We start from the raw sequence: 21,938 nt of genomic DNA, 5'->3' as shown, positions 1-21,938 counted from the left end.
GCCTTTTTATTCTTTGCCAGTGCCAAAAGAGTGTTCAATCCAGTATATAAATAATAGCTTTATATGCAGGAATCAGTAAAGTTGCAGAAAAACTCAAGGAACCAGATCTCTTCTGCAAATATTAATACTTGATCTAGTCAGTGTCTTTTATTTGATCTTGGTTTGTCTCAGTAGGTGGCCCTGTCTCTCTGCTTATTGCTGTTTGCTAAATAGCCTCTTGCAGGAAGTGTCTGCTAAAAGTTGTAATTACTGACAGTAAACACAGATCCACAGATCCGTCTGTCACTCAGATGATGTCAAATCAAACCGGTACACAGAGGCAGCTACCAGCATAATAGACAAAATTTTGAGCTCTGTGCTTAAGAAGTGAAATCTAAGACCAGCTACAAACTGGTGAACTTTTACAATGGTTTCATTCAGGTTCAGATGTAAAAGGTCTCGAACTCCTGAGCTCAAGCAATCCTCCCACCTCGGCCTCCCAGATATAAAAGGTCTCTATTAATTTGAAAAGTTTTTTTTTTATTTCAGCTTATTTATGGGGGTATAAAAATTCAGGTTATATATATTGCGGATGTCCCACCCAACTCCTCGAGTCAGAGCTTCAAGCATGTCTATTCCCCAGACAGTGCACATTGCACTCATCATGTAGGTATACACCCATCCCCTCCCCCCACCCCCCATCCCACCATGGAGTATTACTCAGCTATAAGAAATAACGGTGATATAGAATCCCTTTTGTTCTCCTGGAGAGAGTTGGAACCCATTCTACTAAGTGAAGTATCCCAAGAATGGAAAAACAAGCACCACACGTACTCACCAGCAAATTGGTTTCCCTGATCATCACCTAAGTGCACATTTGGGAGTAACACCAACTGGATATCGGACAGAGGTGGGGGGTGGGGGGAGGGGATGGGTGTATACCTACATGATGAGCGCGTTGGGCACTGTCTGGGGAATGGTCACGCTTGAAGGTTTTTTAACATGTACAAAATCATTCTCTCTCTTTCAGTCATAATGGTGATGTTGTCAACCGTATTAAATAAATAAAGTAGGATAAGGGCAGTCATGTCAGTATTAAGACTTGAAAAATTAATATCAAATTTAAGATGATTGAAGAAAAGAATTTGTGAAATAACAATATTAATTCAATGCATTTCTAAATATGATTTTTAAAAAATATTTTAAGGGTATCATATCTAGATTAGAAACTTTAAAGACTAGGCTGGCTAGCTTACCCTTTAGGAAAATTAATTGAGCTCCATATTTTTTGTAAAGAAAGATCCTTCCTATGATTTTGCTATTATACCCATCCTCTAACTTAACTGAAGAGTTAACTCCAGTCCATTAAATCAAAGAGAAGGTCATCACATGGCTATCCCTAGGAGCTTCCATAGGTGTATTACTGATATGCCCAATGTTTTAAAAAAGACTGTCAAATAATTCCATATTCCACTTATTATGAAAAGTTGCATTTTCTATATGGACACCGTTTTCATCTTCTTTCCAGTCATTTCTTCTTCTCTGTGATTCTCTACACTACCCTCATATCCAATTCTTAAACCTTTTGCCAGGAAAGTCATTTACTTAGGCTCGCTTTCTTTCATACATTTCTTGAATCATTCTCAGAGAGTTCTTTTTTTTTTTCTTTCTTCTTAAAGAACACATTGTTCAACATCAGTATTGAGTTAGCATTCTAAGGATGAGTAGGAGAATGGTTATATGCCAATAAAATAAATAATCTAGAAGAAATGGACAAATTCCTAAAAACATGCAAACTGCCGAGACTGAATCATGAAGAAATTAAAAACCTGAACAAGGCCAGGTGCAGTGGCTCACACCTGTAATCCTAGCACTCTGGGAGGCCGAGGCAGGAGGATTGCTTGAGCTCAGGAGTTTGAGACCAGCCTGAGCAAGAGCAAGACCCCATCTCTACTAAAAATAGAAAAATGAGCCAGGTGTCATGGTGTAAGCCTGTAGTCCCAGCTACTCAGGAGGCTGAGGCAGGAGGATCACTTGAGCCCAGGAGTTTAAGGTTGCTACAGCACTCTACTCAGGGCAATGGAGTGAGGCTCTGTCTCAAAAAAACAAACAAGCAAAAAAATAAAATCAAAAATAAAAACCTGAACAAATCTCTAATAAGGTGATTGAATCAGTGGTGAAAATCTTCAAACAACAACAACAAAAAAATTCTAGTACAGGCTGGTTGTGCTAAAGAATTCTACTATGCATGTAAATTAGAATTAGCACCAATTTTCCAAAACCGTCCAAAAGAGGGAGCACTTCCAAACTAATTCTATAACATAAGGCCAGCCTTATCCTGATACCAAAGCCAGATAAGGATACTACAAGAAAATAAAACTACAGACCTAATGAATATTGATGATTGATACATGGACTCAACAAAATATCAGCAAACTGAATTCAACATCACATTAAAAGGATTATACACCATGTTCAAAGAGGATTTATTCCTGGAATGTAAGTATGGTTCAATACATGAAAATCAATCAATGTAATGCAAATAATAAAAACCACATGAGCACTCAATTGATCCAAGTAAAAATTGAAAAAATTTAAGCATGCTTTAATGATAAAATACTCAACAAACTATGAATAGAAGGAAACTACCTCAACACAATATATGTCATATATAAAAAGCAACAGCGATTGCAGTATCACACTCAATGGTGAATGACTGAAAGCTTTTCCTATACAGTTAGGATCAAAGAAAGGATGCTCACTCTCACCACTTTTATTCAGCACAGGACTAGAAGACTCAGCCAGAGCAATTAGTCTAGAAAATAAAATGAAAGTCACCCAAATTGAAAAGGGAGAAGGAAAATCATCTCTCTTCATAAATGACATGATTTTATATGTAGAAAACCCTAAAGATTACACACATATAAGCACTGTTAAAACAGATTTCAACAAAGTTATAGGATACAAAATTAACAGGTAAAATTATTTATGTTTCTATACATGACAGTAAGCAACACAAAAAGGAAATTAAGAAAACAATCCCATTTACAATAGGTTATGAAACAATGAAGTAAAAAACTCAACTAAGGAGACAAAAGACTCATCGTATACTGAAAACTACAAAATACTGCTAAAGGAAATTAAAGAAGACATATATTAATAAATGGAAAGACATTCTGTGTTCATATATTGAAAAAAAATAATAGCATTAAAATGTCCTTACTGTCCAAAATGATCTACAGGTGCAATACAAATCCTATCAAAAACCCAAGGAAGATTTTGCAGAAATAGAAAAAAATTATAAAATTCACAAACTATACATCCAACAAAGGATTAATATCCATACTCTACAAATCAACAAGAAAAACAGATAACACCATTAAAATACACAAAAGACATGGATACTTTTTCCAAAGAAGATATACAAATGGCAAACATATCAAAATAATGCTCAATATCATTAATCATGAGAGCAATGCAAATTAAAATGACAATGAGATACCACCTTACTCCAGTCAGAATGGCCTTTATTAAAAAATTAAAAAAAAAAAAAACGTACACACAAAAAAACATAAGTTGGCATGGATGCAGTGAAAAGGAAACACTTATACAATGTTGGTGGGAATGTAAATTTGTACAACCTCTATGGAAAACGGTATGTCAGTTTCTCAAAGCATTAAAAATAGATCTACTATTCAACCCAGCAATCCCACTACTGGGGATCTATCCAAAGAAAAGAAATCATTATATCAAAAAGATACCTGTACTCTTACATTTAATAGAGCACTATTTATAATAGGAAAGATATGGAATCAACCCAAGTGCCCATCAACTGATGAGTGACAAACAAACAAACAAAAAAATGTGGTATGTATACACCATGGAGCAATACTCAGCCATGAAAAAGAATGAAATAATGTCTTTTGCAGCAACTTAGATGGAATTGGAGGCCATTATTCTAAGTGAAGCAACCCAGGAACAAAAAAACAAATACCACATGTTCTCGTTTATAAGTGGGAGCTAAGCAATTTGTATTCATTGTCATATAGAGTGATTTAATGGACATTGGAGACCCAGAAGGAGAAGGTGGATGCAGGATGAAAAATTACCTATTGGATAAAATGTACACTATTGAGGTCATGGGTAAATTAACTAGACTTCTCCAATTATGCAATTCATCCATGTTACAAAAATCCGCTTGTACTCCCTAAACCCACTTAAACATACAATGAAAAAAATAAAAAAAATAAAAAAAGTAAAAATGAGCACAGGACTTAAATTTATATTTTTCCAAAGAAGATATGCAAATGGCCAACAAACATATGAAAGATGCTCATCGTCACTACTATTAAAGGAAAGCAAATCAAAATCACAATGAGATATCATTCATAACCATCAAATAGCCACCGCCAAAAAAATAAAAACAGGAAATAATAAGTACTGATACAGATGTGGAGAAACAAGACCACTCATGCATTGTTTATACAGGAATGTAAAATGATGCAGCCACTATGGATATAATTCCCACTTCTGGATATATATCCAAAAGTATCAGAATCTCCAAAATATGTTTGCACACCTATGTTCTTCACATAATTATTCATAATAGCCAAGATATGAAATCAACCTAAATATCCATCTACATATGAACAGATAAGGAAAATATGCCATATACATACAATGGAATATTGTTCAGCCTCAAAAGGAAGGAAATTCTAACACACAATACAACAAAAATGAACCTTGGGGACACCATGCTAAGTGAAAGAAACCAATCACAAAAGACAAATGCTCTATGTTTCCACTTTTATTAGGTATCTATAATATTTAAACTCATAGAAACAGAAAGTATCATGGTAGTTGCTAGGGGCTGATGAGGAAATGGGGAGCTGGTGTTCAAGGGACATGGTGTTTCAGTACTGCACAATGAGAAAATTATGGAGACCTGTTGCAAAACTGAAACTTGAACAAAAAAGGAACCTAAATTTTATCCATTTATCCAGCAGATATTTATTAAGCCAATGTGGATATTACTGTTCACCACAAACAACAAAAAAGAGTCCAACAACATATTTATGATTTGCACAAATAGTCAATAAGCTAGATCTCAAACTAGTAAAAATCTCTATGACATCATTTTTTATTTATTTATTTATTTTTTTTTATTTCATCTTGTTATGGGGGATACAGAATTGCAGGTTACATACGTTGCTCCTGTACCGCCTTTCCCCCCCAAGTCGGAGCTCCAGGCGTGTCTATTCTCCAGGTCGTGCGCATTGCACCCATCATGTAGGTATATATCCCTCCCTTCCCCACCCCCCCCTTCCCGAGTCAGCACCTTCAAGTGTTACCACTCCCCAAACGGTGCGCAATGCACTCTATGACATCATTTTAAGCCTGGAAAGATGACTATCTCATATTAATAATAACAGGCACAAATATGAATAAAGATAAAGGAATAATACCAAAATTAAATATATAAAATGAGAGGATTGACAGGTAAAAGGAAATCAGTCAGACAGTTTTATCAATGAGTTAGTATAATCTGTTCCTTCTACACACATATTTTTGTGGTAAGTGATAATATAAGCTGAAATAAAATAAATGTGATGTTAAGTATGTTTTAATATATTTAAACTAGGGTAAAAATCATTTTGCTTTGTAAAGGGCTACATATTTTTTTAGTCCAAGGGACACATTGAAAACACTAAAATAGAGAGAGAAAGAGAAAGAAAGCAATTAATAAAAAAAAATGACTTGATAGAGCTTCTTTTAACCAGCTCATAAAAACTGTGGGAAAGCTGGGTAATCAGACTGGATTCAAACTTTCTGCGGTAATTGCAGTTTGAAAGCTCTAAATTTGTGGTCCCCAATCCCTGATCCGAGGCCTGTTAGGGACCAGGTTGCAGAATTCCAGGCTGCCACCCTCCTCCATGGAAAAATTGTCTTCCATGAAACCGGTCCCTGGTGCCAAAAGAGTTGGGATCACTGCTCTTGATGCTTCCTAGCTGAATATTAACAAAGTAACCAAGGAGATAGTAATAATTTGAAGAGAGAGCTGAGCATAGGTCTAAAGTTGTGAGTGATTACAGACCATATTGAGCTACCACATGAGAAATTTCAATAATTTTCAGTAATACAGGAAGAAATTTAGCACAACAAAGATTTTAGGAGTTATTATACATGCCAGGAAATGGTATCAAAAACCAACTACATATTTTGCAATATCATAATCAACCTTGGTCTTCAAACCCAGATCCTGTACATAAAATGAATGTACAGCTCAAAAGATACTGCCACATGACTAGACTCTCATTCCATCACATTATAACAAATCCAGCCCATCATCACATTGTATGTACAGTGAAGCCATTCAGGCTTACAGGCTTCCATTCCACCTTGTCAGGTTCCAAAAGCAAGTGTGTCTCAGCAAACATATAGTCTTTACCCTTTCAAACATTTTGTATAACCAAGTTAAGATACAACGTCGTCTCTTGCTCTCAGCCTTTTTCAAGTAATTAATGTAATACTGGATTCCCCTGTATTTATAATCCATTTAGTAACTCCTTTACCCTCAGCAACTATTCCTCTTTCTCTCCATCTGTACCCAAACATTTTTACCTTTGAAAAGGACATTAGAATCTGATTGCAGGCAGCAATGACAGTCTGGTAATTTCCTCCTCCTCGAGACACTCCCATCAAATGGGATAAGATTACATTGGTGCAGAACTAGTGAGCCATCTTTACCACCACGTAATATAACTGCATTCACTCTTAGTCTCAATTTTGCCAGATAGAGTGAAGGCACAACCCACCCCTATCAGGCCTTTAGCAATTCTGGCATAAGGTTTAAAAATATAGTTACAGTTTCTTGCCTAGAAAACATACCTGTTTCCAGAGCTAGTAGTTTCAGCCTTGGTCCTAGGACCACTATATCAAGTAGGCGGGGAAATTGAGGTGATGTGGGGAAGAAAGAAAAAATATATAATCATTATATCAGGGTACTCCCACCTTGTTAAGAATTGCACAGCCATACCAGCATTCTTCTCCACTATCTCTTCCCTAGATCAAACAGAAAATGGAGGAAAATCCACTGGGGATACTCCTTCACTTCCATGCATGTGGAATGTGAACACACACTTGCAAAGACATGTAAGCCAACCCTTCATGCTTTTATCCTTTCCTGTTTCAGACGACCAATTATTTGATTGCCCATTACACTTTCTATTGAGCCATTACTCTGAGGAGGATCTCTCTATGCCCATTGCTTGACATTATGAGGTGTACGGTGTGTTCCTTGGTCTGAAAAAATGGATGGTTGGCTGTCAAAAATCTGTGCAATCTTCTCTATTCTGGGTTTTCTATAGCACTCCAAGCACCCAAGTTTTCCATCAGGTGAGCAAAGCCTAGTCTAGGTTTTGTGTCTATTCCTGTTAAGACCCATTTGTAGTCCTCCAGGGCTACCAGCATTAGTCCCACTTGCCAACTATATATTCATGCCTTCCCACCAGGGACTCTGCTACATAGACATCAGCAATCTGTCTCCTTTACTGGCAAACATAACAGTTTTTATTGGCATTATTGATTATGAGCCTGTACGTGTTATTATGATGCAATATTTTAAATGGGAAGGCATTCAAACATAATTGGTCCCAAACATTCATAGCATAATGCACTTTCATTGCTGGATTTGTCTTGCTGTGGAAATTAAGAATGTGTATGGTACCCTATGCAATTGTATTTCAATGTACTAGGGCACAAAAAGAGTCCCACTAAGGGAGCAAATAAATTTCAATGGCAATTATCTATCTCCTTTGTCAGTGATCCAACTCCAATGGTGTGCTAGTGAAATTTTAGCAACTAGCTCTCCAGGGGGAACAAAAAGGCTGGATTTGTAGTCTTTGCCAAGTTCCATGGTTTTAATAGTTGCACCATGGCTGATTGTAAGCTACTCACATGACGTCACTAAGTGTGGAGTTCAAAAAAGGTGTGCACAATCAGCATTTATGAGTTTGTGCAAGCCAGATCCAGCACATCTCCCCAAATTTCATTAGAATTGAAATGAGCTCCAAATCATTATATGCAGGGTTTCCTCTATAGTTTAATAGCATTTGAAGGACATTTATGAAGTTTACTAATCCACCATTCTCAGTCTCTGTATTCCAGAATTTATAAAATATTGTAGTCTACTATAGACTTTGAAATACAAATATCTACTGCCTACGTAGATCTCTATCTTTTCAGGTGAAATATTCTATCAGATTTATGCACAGGACTTCTTGTTAGATTCTAAGATCTGTTAAATTATAAAATACATCTTTATTTCAATTTTCCCACAAATGTGAAAGCCAAATGCCACACTTTAAACATGTGTTTAAAAGGCTCACATTTAATGTTACACTGTTTTAGTATATAATTTATGCTTTAATTATACCCCTTACAAATACTCATAGAGGATAAAAAGATTAACTCTACCCTCCATATGAACAATTTTCAGTCTGAGTAAAGATAAGGCTAAGTGAGTCTGGAGGCAATCAAAAGAGCAAAGGATTCTCAGCTGAACATGGTGAGAAATCCAACTTAGATGTCATGGTAGTGCTAGAAGGAGCATCTCAGGGTAAATAATAATTTTGTTTTTCATGTGGATGAAGTATAATTTTAATTTTCTATTTGATAAATACAATAGACATCTTATGTTTCATACCCTCACTCATTCCTTCTTATACTCCACATGCCCGTGGCTTCAGAACGGTCCTAGTTCTTCAGATCAGTTACTCAAACTATCCTGGTTTTCTTTGTACATTGGTTGACATTTCTTCTTTATCCCCTTGCTGGCTCCCTGTCCCAACCTGGTCTCTGAAAACACTGTCACTGCTCTTGTTTGTGAACTCTCACTGATTAATTTTTATCTACTCTTACAATTTGACCTCTATGTAATTGACAACCAGATTGATGCTTTCAGGTAAGAAATTTCTCCAAGTTTCAGATTCATCTGCCTAACTTTTAGTTGAACACCTGCTGCTGGCTATTCCACAAGTTCTGCAAGGTTTGGAGTGACCTAAAATGATTGTATATTGTCACACTAAAGTGTGTTTCTGCCTCTTGTGTTTTCTACTTCAGTTGTACCATGATGAACACATTTACTTGCCTTAGAAGCCTGAGACTTCACCCTGAAGAGAGATGCCAGGACTACATACCTAAAATACAAAATCTCCATACTGCTCTCCTGTTCCAGATACTCCATTATCACCTTTAAAATAGTATTTTTTTCCTATATGTTGTAAAGTGGTAAAATCAGTCCTAAAACTAAAAAATTACTTTAAAAGCCCCTAAAAATATTATTTAAAATATGTGGAGGAAATAAGAGTTTGGGTTGGTATCTCATATTGGGGTTAAGGGAGGGAAATGGGGTTGTAGCCATGTAAATAAAGCCCTATTCACACGGCTTTTCCTTCACTTCCTTGGCGGCTTTGAAGTACTCTGAGGAGCCCATTTGGATTCACATATAGGAAGTTGGAAGCCACTTGACTATAGAATAAAGTTCAGTTCTTGGGATGGCACGCAAAGCCTTCCATGATATACTACTTTCCCCCTCCTTTGTCTACACAGCCCAGCAATATCAAGCCAATGGGAATTTCCCTGGGAACCATGCTGTTTGTCATTCCCTGTCTTTTTTCATGTTTTTCTGCTGTGAAGAACACCCTCTGAACTGAAACTCTCCACTCAATATCATTTGGCCATTTATTGTTTAGTTGTAAGATTTAAATTATATGACATTTCACACATTCATTTATTTAGTCAACCATCCATGTATGAACAAAATAAATAACATACTTGCTATCATGGAACTCATAATCCTGTGGGAGGAGACAGACAATAAGCAAACAAATACCCAAACCCCAGTAAACAGGGAACTGCTTAAATCACCTGTTATTAGTGCCATGTTGGCCACGTAACAGACACTGCAAAATACATTAGTGAGCATCTTTTAGTTGCCATTTACAATGCTAAATGCTTTCATACATCTGCTCATTTTAATTCTCAATATTGTGTCAAAAAATAAATATTGCTCTGCCTCTTTTATAGATGAGGAGAAAAGGGCTCAGAGAAATTTATAAATTTACCTATGGCCACATAGCTGGAGAGTATGAGCCTTAATACAAATGCAGAGATGTCCAATTTCAGAAGCCAGCCATGTGCATGATAATATTGGCTTTCTGTAGCTATAAAAATTATGGAGTCCATCCATATCTCGAGTCAATTCACATGCTCAAATTTTTCAGTCCAAATAGATTTTACTAAATTCTAGGAAGCTTAGGGGAAGTTTTACAATGTAGCATTGTAGAATTCAAAGGATTTAATCATGAGCAGTGAATCTGCAAAATATGCTATCAGAGCCTCACTGGTTTCAGCAACAGGAAGGAACAGTCTCCTGCAGCATCTATTAGAACAAAATGGCTTTGGGAAGGTAGGGGAAAGCACAGTGGTATACTGAACACCTGGTATTTAAGGCATTCTTTGCTATATAAGCACCAAATTAAAGCCTTAGTTATTCTTTTTGAAAATGCATACAGCTTTGCAATAAAATTCTCAAATACTAGATGTGGACTCCAAACATAATCACCAACATATGATTTATAGTAATATGTGGTTGCTATATACAGTGAAAATAAACAGAGTAAACAATGTCAAAAATTAGGCACTTGAGTGCCTGAACTGCTGGTTACTGCTACCCAGATGCAGAAAATATTCCATCCAGTTTGACAAAGCATTTCCCTGTAGAGTCTGAACAAATGCTCTTTTTGAACCTGCTAACATAAATTTTCAAGGGAAAACAAAACCACAAAAACTCAAGTTCATATTTGATTCCAAATAAGGTCTTTTCACTTTTTGTTAAAATAGGGAGATAATATGGAAATTTAGTATAATCTGGACAGGTATTATTTTCCAAAAATGAAGAAATATCCCCTTAAGATCACTTCCTAATCGTATCATTAAAACTTAGTAACTTAAAATATTGCCTCCTTTCAGGAAAACAGAGGAAAAATAATTTTCTATCTTTGTGTCTCATTTTTTAATATGAAAAATGCTTCTAGGATCCCGTATTCTTATTATTAGTATGTCAAACTATTGTATCATGTTTAAATACTTACATACTTCTTTGGGTTCTTAATATCAGAAACTGTTGCTTTAGCAGTTTGATTTGATTTTCTAAGTTATAAAAGAAAATTACAATAAATACTGTTATAAAAATTTGTCTCATATTACACATATATTTATAATACATATATATATATATTTTTTTTTTTTTTGAGACAGAATCTCACTCTGTTGCCCAGGCTAGAGTGCTGTGTTATCCGCCTAACTCACAGCAACCTCAAACTCCTGAGCTCAAGCGATTCTCTTGCCTCAGCCTCCCGAGTAGCTGGGACTACAGGTGCACACCACTACACCTAGCTAATTTTTACTATTTTTAATAGAGATGGGATCTCACTCTTGCTCAGGCTGGTCTTGAACTCCTGACCTCAAGCGATCCTCCCGCCTCGGCCTCCCAGAGTGATAGGATTATAGGCGTGAAGCACTACACCAGGCCTATAATACATATTTTGAAAATTATTTATATATATAATTTAACCAAATGATATATGTAATTCTATATCATGATTTTTTCATGTAATATTATGAATACTGACTAAAACCACTTTCAATAGCTGCCTAATAATCTGTTGAATAGATATTCTATAGTTTACTTAATCTGCTTTTGGACATTTAGATTATTTTCAGGGTTTTTTTTTTTCCCTGTATTATTAACACTTGTTTTTCTAATCTTTAAGAGTCTTCAAAAAATTGATGTATTTAAAATTTTTCTTAATGATTATAAAAATAAACTTAGAGAAGACTCTACCAGTAAACCTTCCTATTTCCTGCATCTCCATATTTTAACCTGAACAAATGTCTAAGTCTTGGTTTTATCTGGATACATGAAACAGGGAACAATATCAACTTTTAAAACAACAGTATTTGTCAAATCCATTACATATCTTCACAATAATTCTGCAAGACAAATATTATTCTCATTTCACAGATAAACTATTCAAAATCTTTAAGCAATATTCTTATGGCTTGTTAAAATGGGTGTCTGCAGGGTGGTGACGGTGAGAGGTTGTAAAGAAAAAGAACAGTATGGGTTTGTGGGGAGGAGCCTAAATTCTGTCTTGGACACATTGGGTTTGCATCACCTGCAGGATACCCAAATAAAGTCATGTAGTAGGCGAGTGGCAGATTTGAAACTTGGAAGAGAAGATTCTTCTAAAGATACCGATTTGGGAGTCTTCCGATTAGAAATGGACTGGAGGCAGTGGAACCGAAAGGGGTATCCCAGTAAAGTACGCAACATGGGAGGCAAAGGCAGGCAAGTACAGAATCTTGGATTAGCAGGTACACTTGGCAAAAAGCAGGAAAGAAACTCAGGAACGAAAGAATAAAAGTAGAAAGAAATAACAGTGGGTGAAGTCTTCAAAATCAAGGAAGGAGACAATTTCAAGGACAGGACATTTGACATTCAGAACTACGTATGCCATTGGCGATCTTTGTTAAAGGAGGTTGCAGTGATATTCTGGGGCTGAAGCGGGGGATTTTGGTGGGTTGATGAGCAGCTGTCCAACTTAATAGGCAGAACTGTTTTAGAAGGCAAATGTGGAAAACTATAAAAACATTTTGCTGCTCCTTTATAAACTATGGTGACAAAGCTTCTGCACGGGTGGGTGGAAGGACCAGGCAGTTTACAACAAAGACACTCAAATGTGCCTTCTTAGTATATTAATACATAGCCCTGGATTCAACCTAGTTCTATGGGAAGTTGACACTGAATGTTTTCTTGAGGTCAAGAGTGGACATTCCAGATAGAATGGGCAATAAATACGACCTGTCCATTATGCTACATCACAAATGAATAAAACCAACAGCAAGTACTTTTTTCTTATCCATTTTGTCTAATATCAAATCATATTAAACTGTGAGCTATTAAGTTGTGATGATGATAGGTGCCTTTTCCCATCAGCATTGCCAAGAACCAGGAGAGAACACCAGGATTCTGATTTTGAGCAGTTCACAGTTTGTTAACATGTGATTCTTACATATCTCAGAATACTATAGGGAATTAGGAAAGTTGTGCGGATGTTACCATCTCTACACTCCCCCATTGCATGGCCTTTAAACAGCCAGCCCTAATGCTCACCCCCAGCTGCACTGCTTCAGAGGGCTTACAGAGGAAAAGTGCAATTGTGATTTCTTGACATCCACAGATAATTACTACTACTATTTGAATCTGCAGGAGATAATTCTTTGTTCTGCCTTATTTTTGTTTAGAAAAAAAACTATTTACATCTGAATGTGACAGCACTTTCAGCTTCAAATATATCTTTCCTTCTGTTTCATATTCAAAGCATTATCAGAACTACCAAAATTACATGAAGCCTCTGGCATTCTCTTATTCACTATATTCAATACTGAACTGTGTAAAAATACTTTTAATTGCGTAAAATGAGCAAATTTAGTGCCAAGTGCAAAGCCATGTGTTTAGCATCATAATCTCTCCTCTTTCCCAAGACATTTCCAAAATGTTGGCCTGATTAAATCTCATCCACAACTCTGGAGTTCAAAAAGAATGGATTGAGGTTATGCTACAGGTGGAGTTTATAGATTCTGTTCCTTAGATGACAAGGGTTCCATTACCTTCTCACTATAGTATTCATTAACTCACTCACTCATTCATTCATTCATTCAACAAAGATGTATTGAAAATCAATTTTGTACAGTATTTATTTTTCTAGGCCATTTAGCACTCAGAAGAATGAAAATACTTCTTGCACTGAAGATGATCACAGTACAGTAGGGAAAGGTATGTAAACAGATGATATTAATAATTACAGCCTGAGAATCCCATAGTAAGAATAGAAGATCCAAGCTGCCTAGAGTGTTGGTGATGGGCGTGGGTATGTTAGAGAAATCTCTCAGGGCCTGATGAGGGATTGGGGCTGAAGTTTGAATAGCAGCACTGACGCTATGGCTGCAGCTAGAATTATAGGATATTTTTGATTGAGACATATACCTTTCTGGCACCAAGGCACAAGTTTGGTCAAAGAGGAAATATAAAAAAAAATGACATATCCCCTCAAAGCCACAAAAGGCATTAATTAATGTCTTAAACAGATTGATGAAAGGAAATAGCCTATATATCTATATCTAGACTTATATATTTATATGTAAATATAAAAATTAATTTATATTGAAAAAGTATTAATAAAAATTATAAATGTAGGTATTAGGTCATTTAAATGATCTAATGCACTATTTTTTGAAGAGTTGTGATATTGCTAGAACTAGTAGAGGTCTCAGGCAATTAAATGTCCAGGGTTTTATACATATAAGAAATTTTCAGGGTATTGTCTAATTCCCTTAAATGAATGATGAAAGACAAACAAAAATAAAATTTTTTTCGGTACCACAGATATTATACCTACTCATTAGTTACATAATGATATTAAAAAAGCATAAGTTTGGCTATTTTAATTTCACAACTCTTTGTTTTCATTCAGAGCTAGGTGAAGTAGAGCACAGTAACATCATAATTTTGGTGAAATGACCTAAAAGACAAGACAGATTTCCCCGAAGGGAGACATTTGGCCTAGTAAAAGGAATTTACTTAGCAAACCAGTCAGAATAATTGTAACAAAATGCTCATTAGAGATATCAGACTAGTCTAAAGAATCAAATGATGTTTTAACAGGAGTTGCTGATGAAAATCACCCTTTTTGGCAAAATAAAAATGTTTGATTTATTTTACATACCTTAAAAATTGATAACACTACATTTAGGTTTTGGTTTTTATTATAATTAATGCAACATGACTCAATTAATTTCTCCTTTCAAGATTTTACCATCTGTTGGTGCCATAAACCCTTGAGTAACCCTGGGGATTTTTGTATCATCTTGTATCACAGACAATATGGCAAAGATAACACTTAACTCCATTCATCTCTCTGTGCTAAGGCTTTGCATTGTAATCATCTGTTTATTTCTATGGGGAACTAAAAGGAAATTATGATTTTGTTTTTTCCCCTTCCTAAAGCTTATAATGTGTACCTAATAAATACTAATATGAAAAATTCTAAACAAATATTTAATGAAAAATTGTATGGGCAAGTCATCTTCCCTGAAGAAATGGATAAGAAAGTATTACAATACAATGTACCGTACTTTTCCTGGGTTTTGTTTTAACTTGGTTGACCAGACATATAATACAAAGAACATTTCAAACAACAAATGATAATATTGTCCCATATCCTCAGAATCAGATCACCCTGCACCAATGCCTATGCCAGTGAGTAGCGTCAGTCTTCAGGTACTTAAGCAGAAAACTGGATGCCAACAAGACTACGTTCATTCTCTCCTTAACACCAGACATATAGTTTTTTAAAACCCCATAGATTCAACCATGTTAATATATCCCTTATTTCTGACCCCTCCTTTCACTTACATACTTATTGCATCTTTTATATCATCAGAAGACTGATTTCCCTCAAAATTAAAGCCTGATATCTTTATGTAGCCTGATCCTGCCTATAACTCTGCACTTACCTATAAAGTCCTATCTTGTCCCAATGGTGCCAAGAGTCCAGCATGGTCTGGCGCCCACTCATTTCTCTTGCTTCTCTCTTGCAGCACCTCCCAACTTCTCTTTCAGCCACACAAACCCATGAGGTCCCTGAACATTCTGGTCTGATTTGTTCATGCTGTTCTAGTTGACCAGACCTCTGAAGGGCACTGTCTCCTGTTTTATAGTCATTTTTTTTTGTTATTCAACAAATATTTACTGAAGACTTGTATGTGTCATATTTTGAGATAAGTCTTGACAATGAAAAAATAAGCATAAAATTTGCAACCTTCAAGGAGCCCAAGAATCCTGAAGATGGGACTGAAACTAATCAGATAGTCACGATCTTGTCATGACACCAACTCTTGCCTACTCCTTGTTCCTCACTCTTCTTCGGCCCATCTGGCCTCATTATTAACCAAATCACCCAGGCTGGCTCCCACTTCAGCCCCTTTGGTTGAGATACTCTTCCTCCAGGTACCACCATGTCTTGTTCTCTTATTTTATTAAGTTCTCTGTTCAAATATCTTCTCACAGTGGTCTGCACTAATAATCTTTTTCAAGGTTAAAAAATAACATGTTCTCTCATTGTTTTAGAAATTTTTGTCTTCAAAATATGTATTGTTACTGAAGTTATGTTATACTGTTTTAGTTGATTTTTCTGTCTCCCCAACCAGAATACAGATTCCACTGAGGCTGGAATTCGATCTATTCGTCCTCAAAACTTAGAACAGTGCCTGGTATGTGGTAGGCTTTTCATGTATATTTGATGAAACAGTAAGTGAATTATGCAGAAATTTAAGCATGCATTGAGATGTTATGCTAGGAACGCCCAGGGTGTTACAAGAGCAAACTACATGTGGAGTTGGGAGAGATCTGAAAGGTCCTTTGAAGGGATGATGCTGTGATGGTTAAACTGAGGTCTGAAGGTTGTCAAGGAGTTAACCAGGCAAAAGAACAGAAGTATCACAGGAGTCGTGGGATATATAAGAAGAGAAATGTAATGAGTGATATAATCAATCCCTGAAAAATGGCAATATATATAACTCATGAACAAAATAGTAGCTAGTATTTCTTGAGAATTCACAATGTCCCAGGCACTATTCTAAGAGCTTACCTGAGTCAACACATTTAATTTTCTCAGCAACCCTTAGGAATAGATGCAATCCTCATCCCCAGTTTACAGATGAGGAATCTGAAACAGAGAGAGAAGCACTTGTCTATGGGCACAAACACAGCAAGTAAGTGCCAGGGTTAGAATATGAACCTTGGTCTTGTGTCTGCCTGTACTCTTAATAGCTACTCTGTAAAAAGACTATCACAAAAAATTAATTATTCTCAAATTAATTAATACATTTCATGCAATTCCAATTAAGGTTGGGCAGGGGGTTGGAATTTGCAAAAAAATGGAACCTAAGAAAGAATCTGAAATTCATTTGCAATAATAGCTCATTCGTTGGGAAAGCTAACAAACATTTGAGAAAACCATATTCTCAGGGACACCAACTATAAAAAACTTACGCAAAGACTGGAAGAAAACATTCCAAATGGTGGTCACCTGCTTTCTAAGACTATGGGTGGTTTTGTTTTCTTTCTCATATCATACTTTTCTATATTTTCTAATTATCTTATTTTATATTCAGAAAATTTTAAACAATTAATTAATATTATCCATGCAAAATCTCAAGAATGAAATAAAATTAATTGCCTTAAATAATTCCATGTTAAAAAATTAAGTATTTTGAACATCTACAAACTATAATGTGTAGCAATATCAAGACCAAGTACTAACCAAATGAATGTATACTGCACAGGGAAAAAATAAATGAGGAAGAAGCACATGACCTAGAATATCATGTAATTCAAAAGCACATGAAAATTTACTAGTTTGGAGTAATTGTGACAGATAATTTTTATTTATTTATTTATTTTATTTATTTATTTTTTTTCAATTTAATTTTACAGAATCAAAGAGTCTAACAGTATATCTTGTTAGATACAGTATGTCCTCATAATGTATACATTATTTCTTGTACAATGATATGAAATAATATGGGAAATATTCATGATAAATTATTAAGTGAACAGTGCAAGTTAAAAACAATAGTTTCATATTTTTTTCCCCACCCCCCCTTTCCCGAGTCAGTACCTTCAAGTGTTACCACTCCCCAAACGGTGCGCGATGCACTCATTGTGTAGGCATACCCCCATCCCCTCCCCCGCCCCCCACCTCAGTCTGATGCCCAATTGGTGTCGTTCCCAGATTTGTATTTAGGTGATGATCAGGGAAACCAATTTTCTGGTGAGTACATGTGATGCTTGTTTTTCCATTCTTGGGATACTTCACTTAATATAATGGGTTCCAACTCTCTCCAGGAGAACCATAGAGATGTCGTATCTTCATCATTCCTTATAGCTGAGTAGTATTCCATGGTATACATATACCACAGTTTACTAATCCAATCATGTATTGATGGGCATTTGGGTTGTTTCCACATCTTTGCTATTGTGAATTGTGCTGCTATAAACATTTGGGTACACGTGCCTTTGTTATAGAATGACCTTTTTTCCTTTGGGTATATGCCCAGTAATGGGATTGCTGGGTCAAATGGCAGGTCTACTTGAATCTGTTTAAGATACCTCCACAATGCTTTCCACAGGGGTTGCACTAGTTTGCAGTCCCACCAGCAGTGTATTAGTGTTCCTGTCTCTCCACACCCACGCCAACATGTGTTGTTTTGGGTTTTTTTGATAAAGGCCATTCTCACTGGGGTTAAGTGATATCTCATTGTGGTTTTGATTTGCATTTCCCTGATAATTAGAGATGTTGAACACTTTTTCATATGTTTGTTAGCCATTTTTATATCTTCTTTTGAAAAATTTCTATTCATGTCCTTTGCCCACTTTTTGATAGGGTTGCTTGATTAAGAGATCAAACTCTCACTTTTTGCTGATGATATGATGTTATATCTGGAAAACCCCCAGGATTCAACCAAGAGACTCCTGGAATTGATTAACGAATACAGCAAAGTCTCAGGCTACAAAATTAATATACACAAATCAGAGGCATTTATATATGCCAATAACAGTCAATCGGAAAACCAAATTAAAGACTCAATACCCTTCAAAATAGCAACAAAGAAAATAAAATATCTAGGTATATATCTAACTAAAGAGGTAAAGGACCTCTATAAGGAAAACTATGAAACACTGAGAAAAGAAATAGCAGAACTTGCAAATAGATGGAAAAATATACCATGCTCGTGGATCGGAAGAATCAACATTGTTAAAATGTCTATACTACCCAAAGTGATCTACAGATTCAATGCAATCCCTATTAAATTACCAACATCATTCTTTACAGACATAGAGAAAATAATTATACACTTTGTATGGAATCAAAGAAGACCCCGTATAGCAAAAGCAATTTTAAGCAACAAAAACAAAATGGGAGGTATTAATTTGCCAGACCTCAAACAATACTACAAGGCCGTGGTTCTTAAAACAGCCTGGTATTGGCACAAGTGCAGGGACACAGACCAGTGGAACACAACAGAAAATCCAAATATAGAACCATCCTCATATAGTCACCTAATTTTTGACAAAGCGGGAAAGAATATACTCTGGGGACAAGAATCCCTATTCAACAAATGGTGCTGGGAGAATTGGTTAGCCACCTGTAGAAGACTGAAACAGGACCCGCAGATTTCACCTCTCACAAAAATCAAATCACGGTGGATAACAGACTTAAACCTTAGGCGTGATACAATCAGAATTCTAGAAGAAAATGTAGGAAAGACTCTTACAGACATTGGCCTAGGCAAAGAATTTATGAAGAAGACCCCCAAGGCAATCACAGCAGCAACAAAAATAAATGAATGGGACATGATTAAATTAAAAAGCTTCTGCACAGCCAAAGAAACAGTCCAGAGAATAAACAGACCACCTACAGAATGGGAAAAAATTTTTGCATACTACACATCAGATAAAGGACTGATAACAAGAATCTATTTAGAACTCAGGAAAATCAGCGACAGATAATTTTTAAAGAGTATGAATTGCAGGCTATGTTAAAACCAAGATTCTTATTTCTTTCTGGCACAAGTATATGAATGACTTATATTGAGAAACAAAAGTGCTGTCACATTTTGCTTTACTGAATATATAAAATATTATTTGCCATCAGCATATTGTTTGTATTCTGATTATCCTGCTAAAATTATTAATATGTTTCTTTTTGTAATTATGCTTTTGAAACCTTGTTTAAATTATTTACTTAGGAAAACTCTCATAGAAAAAACAAGAGTTTTCTCCATATTTTACTTCTTGAAATTACTAATCAGAGGCATAGGAATGAATCTGATTTTATGTTTTCTGAAAGGAGATTTAATTGATAGTATAATAATAGCACAAGTCAAATTGCAATGAGGTTATTCAGAGAATAAACAAGTATAAATTGAGTACCTAACACATGCCAGGTAATGAACTGGAGACTAGTCACTACCGTATAATCAATCCCTCTAAGTCTTATGTTAAATCACTGTTTCATTAAAAAGTAATGATTAGTTTTAGAATCTCTGTTCATAGATATGATTCTATGAAAGCTTTTTGCAGGATGAACTACAATAATGGCATTGTTTCAAAAAGTAATGTGACAATTCAAAATGTGTCTTACGTAGAATCTTAAATTATATCCCATTTTTTTACTGTGATATAACTACCTTATACCTTTCTGATATTTCTTGAAACATCACTTTAGTAAAACTTTATAGCTGTTAACAACTAAAAGTGCTATGTATCATGCACTATTCTTATTGATACACACACACACATATATCAGTAAGAATATATAAAGAGATATATACACATATACATATATCAATCACTAAGAATATATATGTTCTTAGAATATATAGAGTATATAGATAGATATAGGTAAATATTATAAGAATGTAAATATTCTTAGGTTATCAAGAAAAAAATTTCTACAACCCCAGGTGCTACTACTACTCATAATTTATGGATGAGAAGAAGCTTAGAGAAAGAGTGTTAAGTAACTTACTCGAGTTCTCACAGTCAGTGTGTAGTAGAGACAGGCATAATTATGAAACAGTCTGGCTCTGGAGTTCATAATCTTAACCATCTTGGTATTCTACTTCAGATAAGCAAAAATTTGAGCTGTTTAAGCAATCTAGGTATCTGGACTGTTCTTTAGCTGATTTACCAGAATTTTAGTGATTTTATATTTCTTTACCTTGTGATTTTCTGTTAGTTTGAGATAGGAAAAAACTAAAATCCTCAAATATTTTAAATTAATGAAAGATATAACATATATAAGAACATTTCATACAAAACCTGGGCCTTAGTATATATTGAATAAATGTTAACCACCGTTATTGTGGCTACAGTCTCAGTAAATCCTATAATTTATTACATTCTAGTCCAACGTAATATATCTTGGTAGAATCACTTTTGAGATTTCTATATTGTACACAAAGAGAATGCTTAACCTTGAAATATACAGCATGAACTACTATCAGAAGTTTCTCTTTTTCTCTCATACCTTAAGAAATCTTGGCTCTACAAGAATGCTAACACATTTCTTCACTTCCAGTGTTACTTACTATCTGGTCTAAGTGCCATTGTTTTTGTCTGGGCTATGGCAATAGCCATCTAACTGCCCTTCCATCTTGTACTCTTGCTCTCAACACAGCAGCCAGAGCAATGATTTAAAAATGGCAGTCAGTTCATATTAGTCCTCTGTTGAAAACCTGGAGACCTGACAATGGCTTTGGAAGTTTCATATGATCTGGCAGAATGCCACTACTTGTTCACACCATTTGGCCACACTGAGCTCTTTGTTCTTCCTTAAATCCTTAAGGGTGCTCTTTCTTTAGGAATTCCACATATGCTTTTCCCTCTGACTCCAAAACTCTTAATGCATATAACTGCATGGCTTAGTCTCGTATCTACTTCCAAATTTTAGGTTGAAAATATCATCTTCTCACTGAGGTCAAACGTGACAGCCCTAATTTTAAATTGCAAATCATATACCCCGTCTTCCTAACCTGTCCTAGATCCCTCTTATATTGTTCTACATATTTTTCCCATAGCATTTATCACTTTATAGCATACTATATAATCTAATTATTTAATATGTTTATTGTATGTCTGTCTGTGTTCTCCTTCTGGAATATAAGCTTCAATAAGGGCAGTACTCTCTTTTTTATTGACTGATATATCTTTGTGTACTCAGAAAAATTTATAGTACATAATAATCACTCAGTAAAGTCTCATTTAATAA

This window comes from Eulemur rufifrons, chromosome 17 (genome assembly GCF_041146395.1).
Source record: "Eulemur rufifrons isolate Redbay chromosome 17, OSU_ERuf_1, whole genome shotgun sequence".
In the NCBI taxonomy this organism is placed as follows: domain Eukaryota; kingdom Metazoa; phylum Chordata; class Mammalia; order Primates; family Lemuridae; genus Eulemur; species Eulemur rufifrons.
This window is presented reverse-complemented; position numbering follows the sequence as displayed.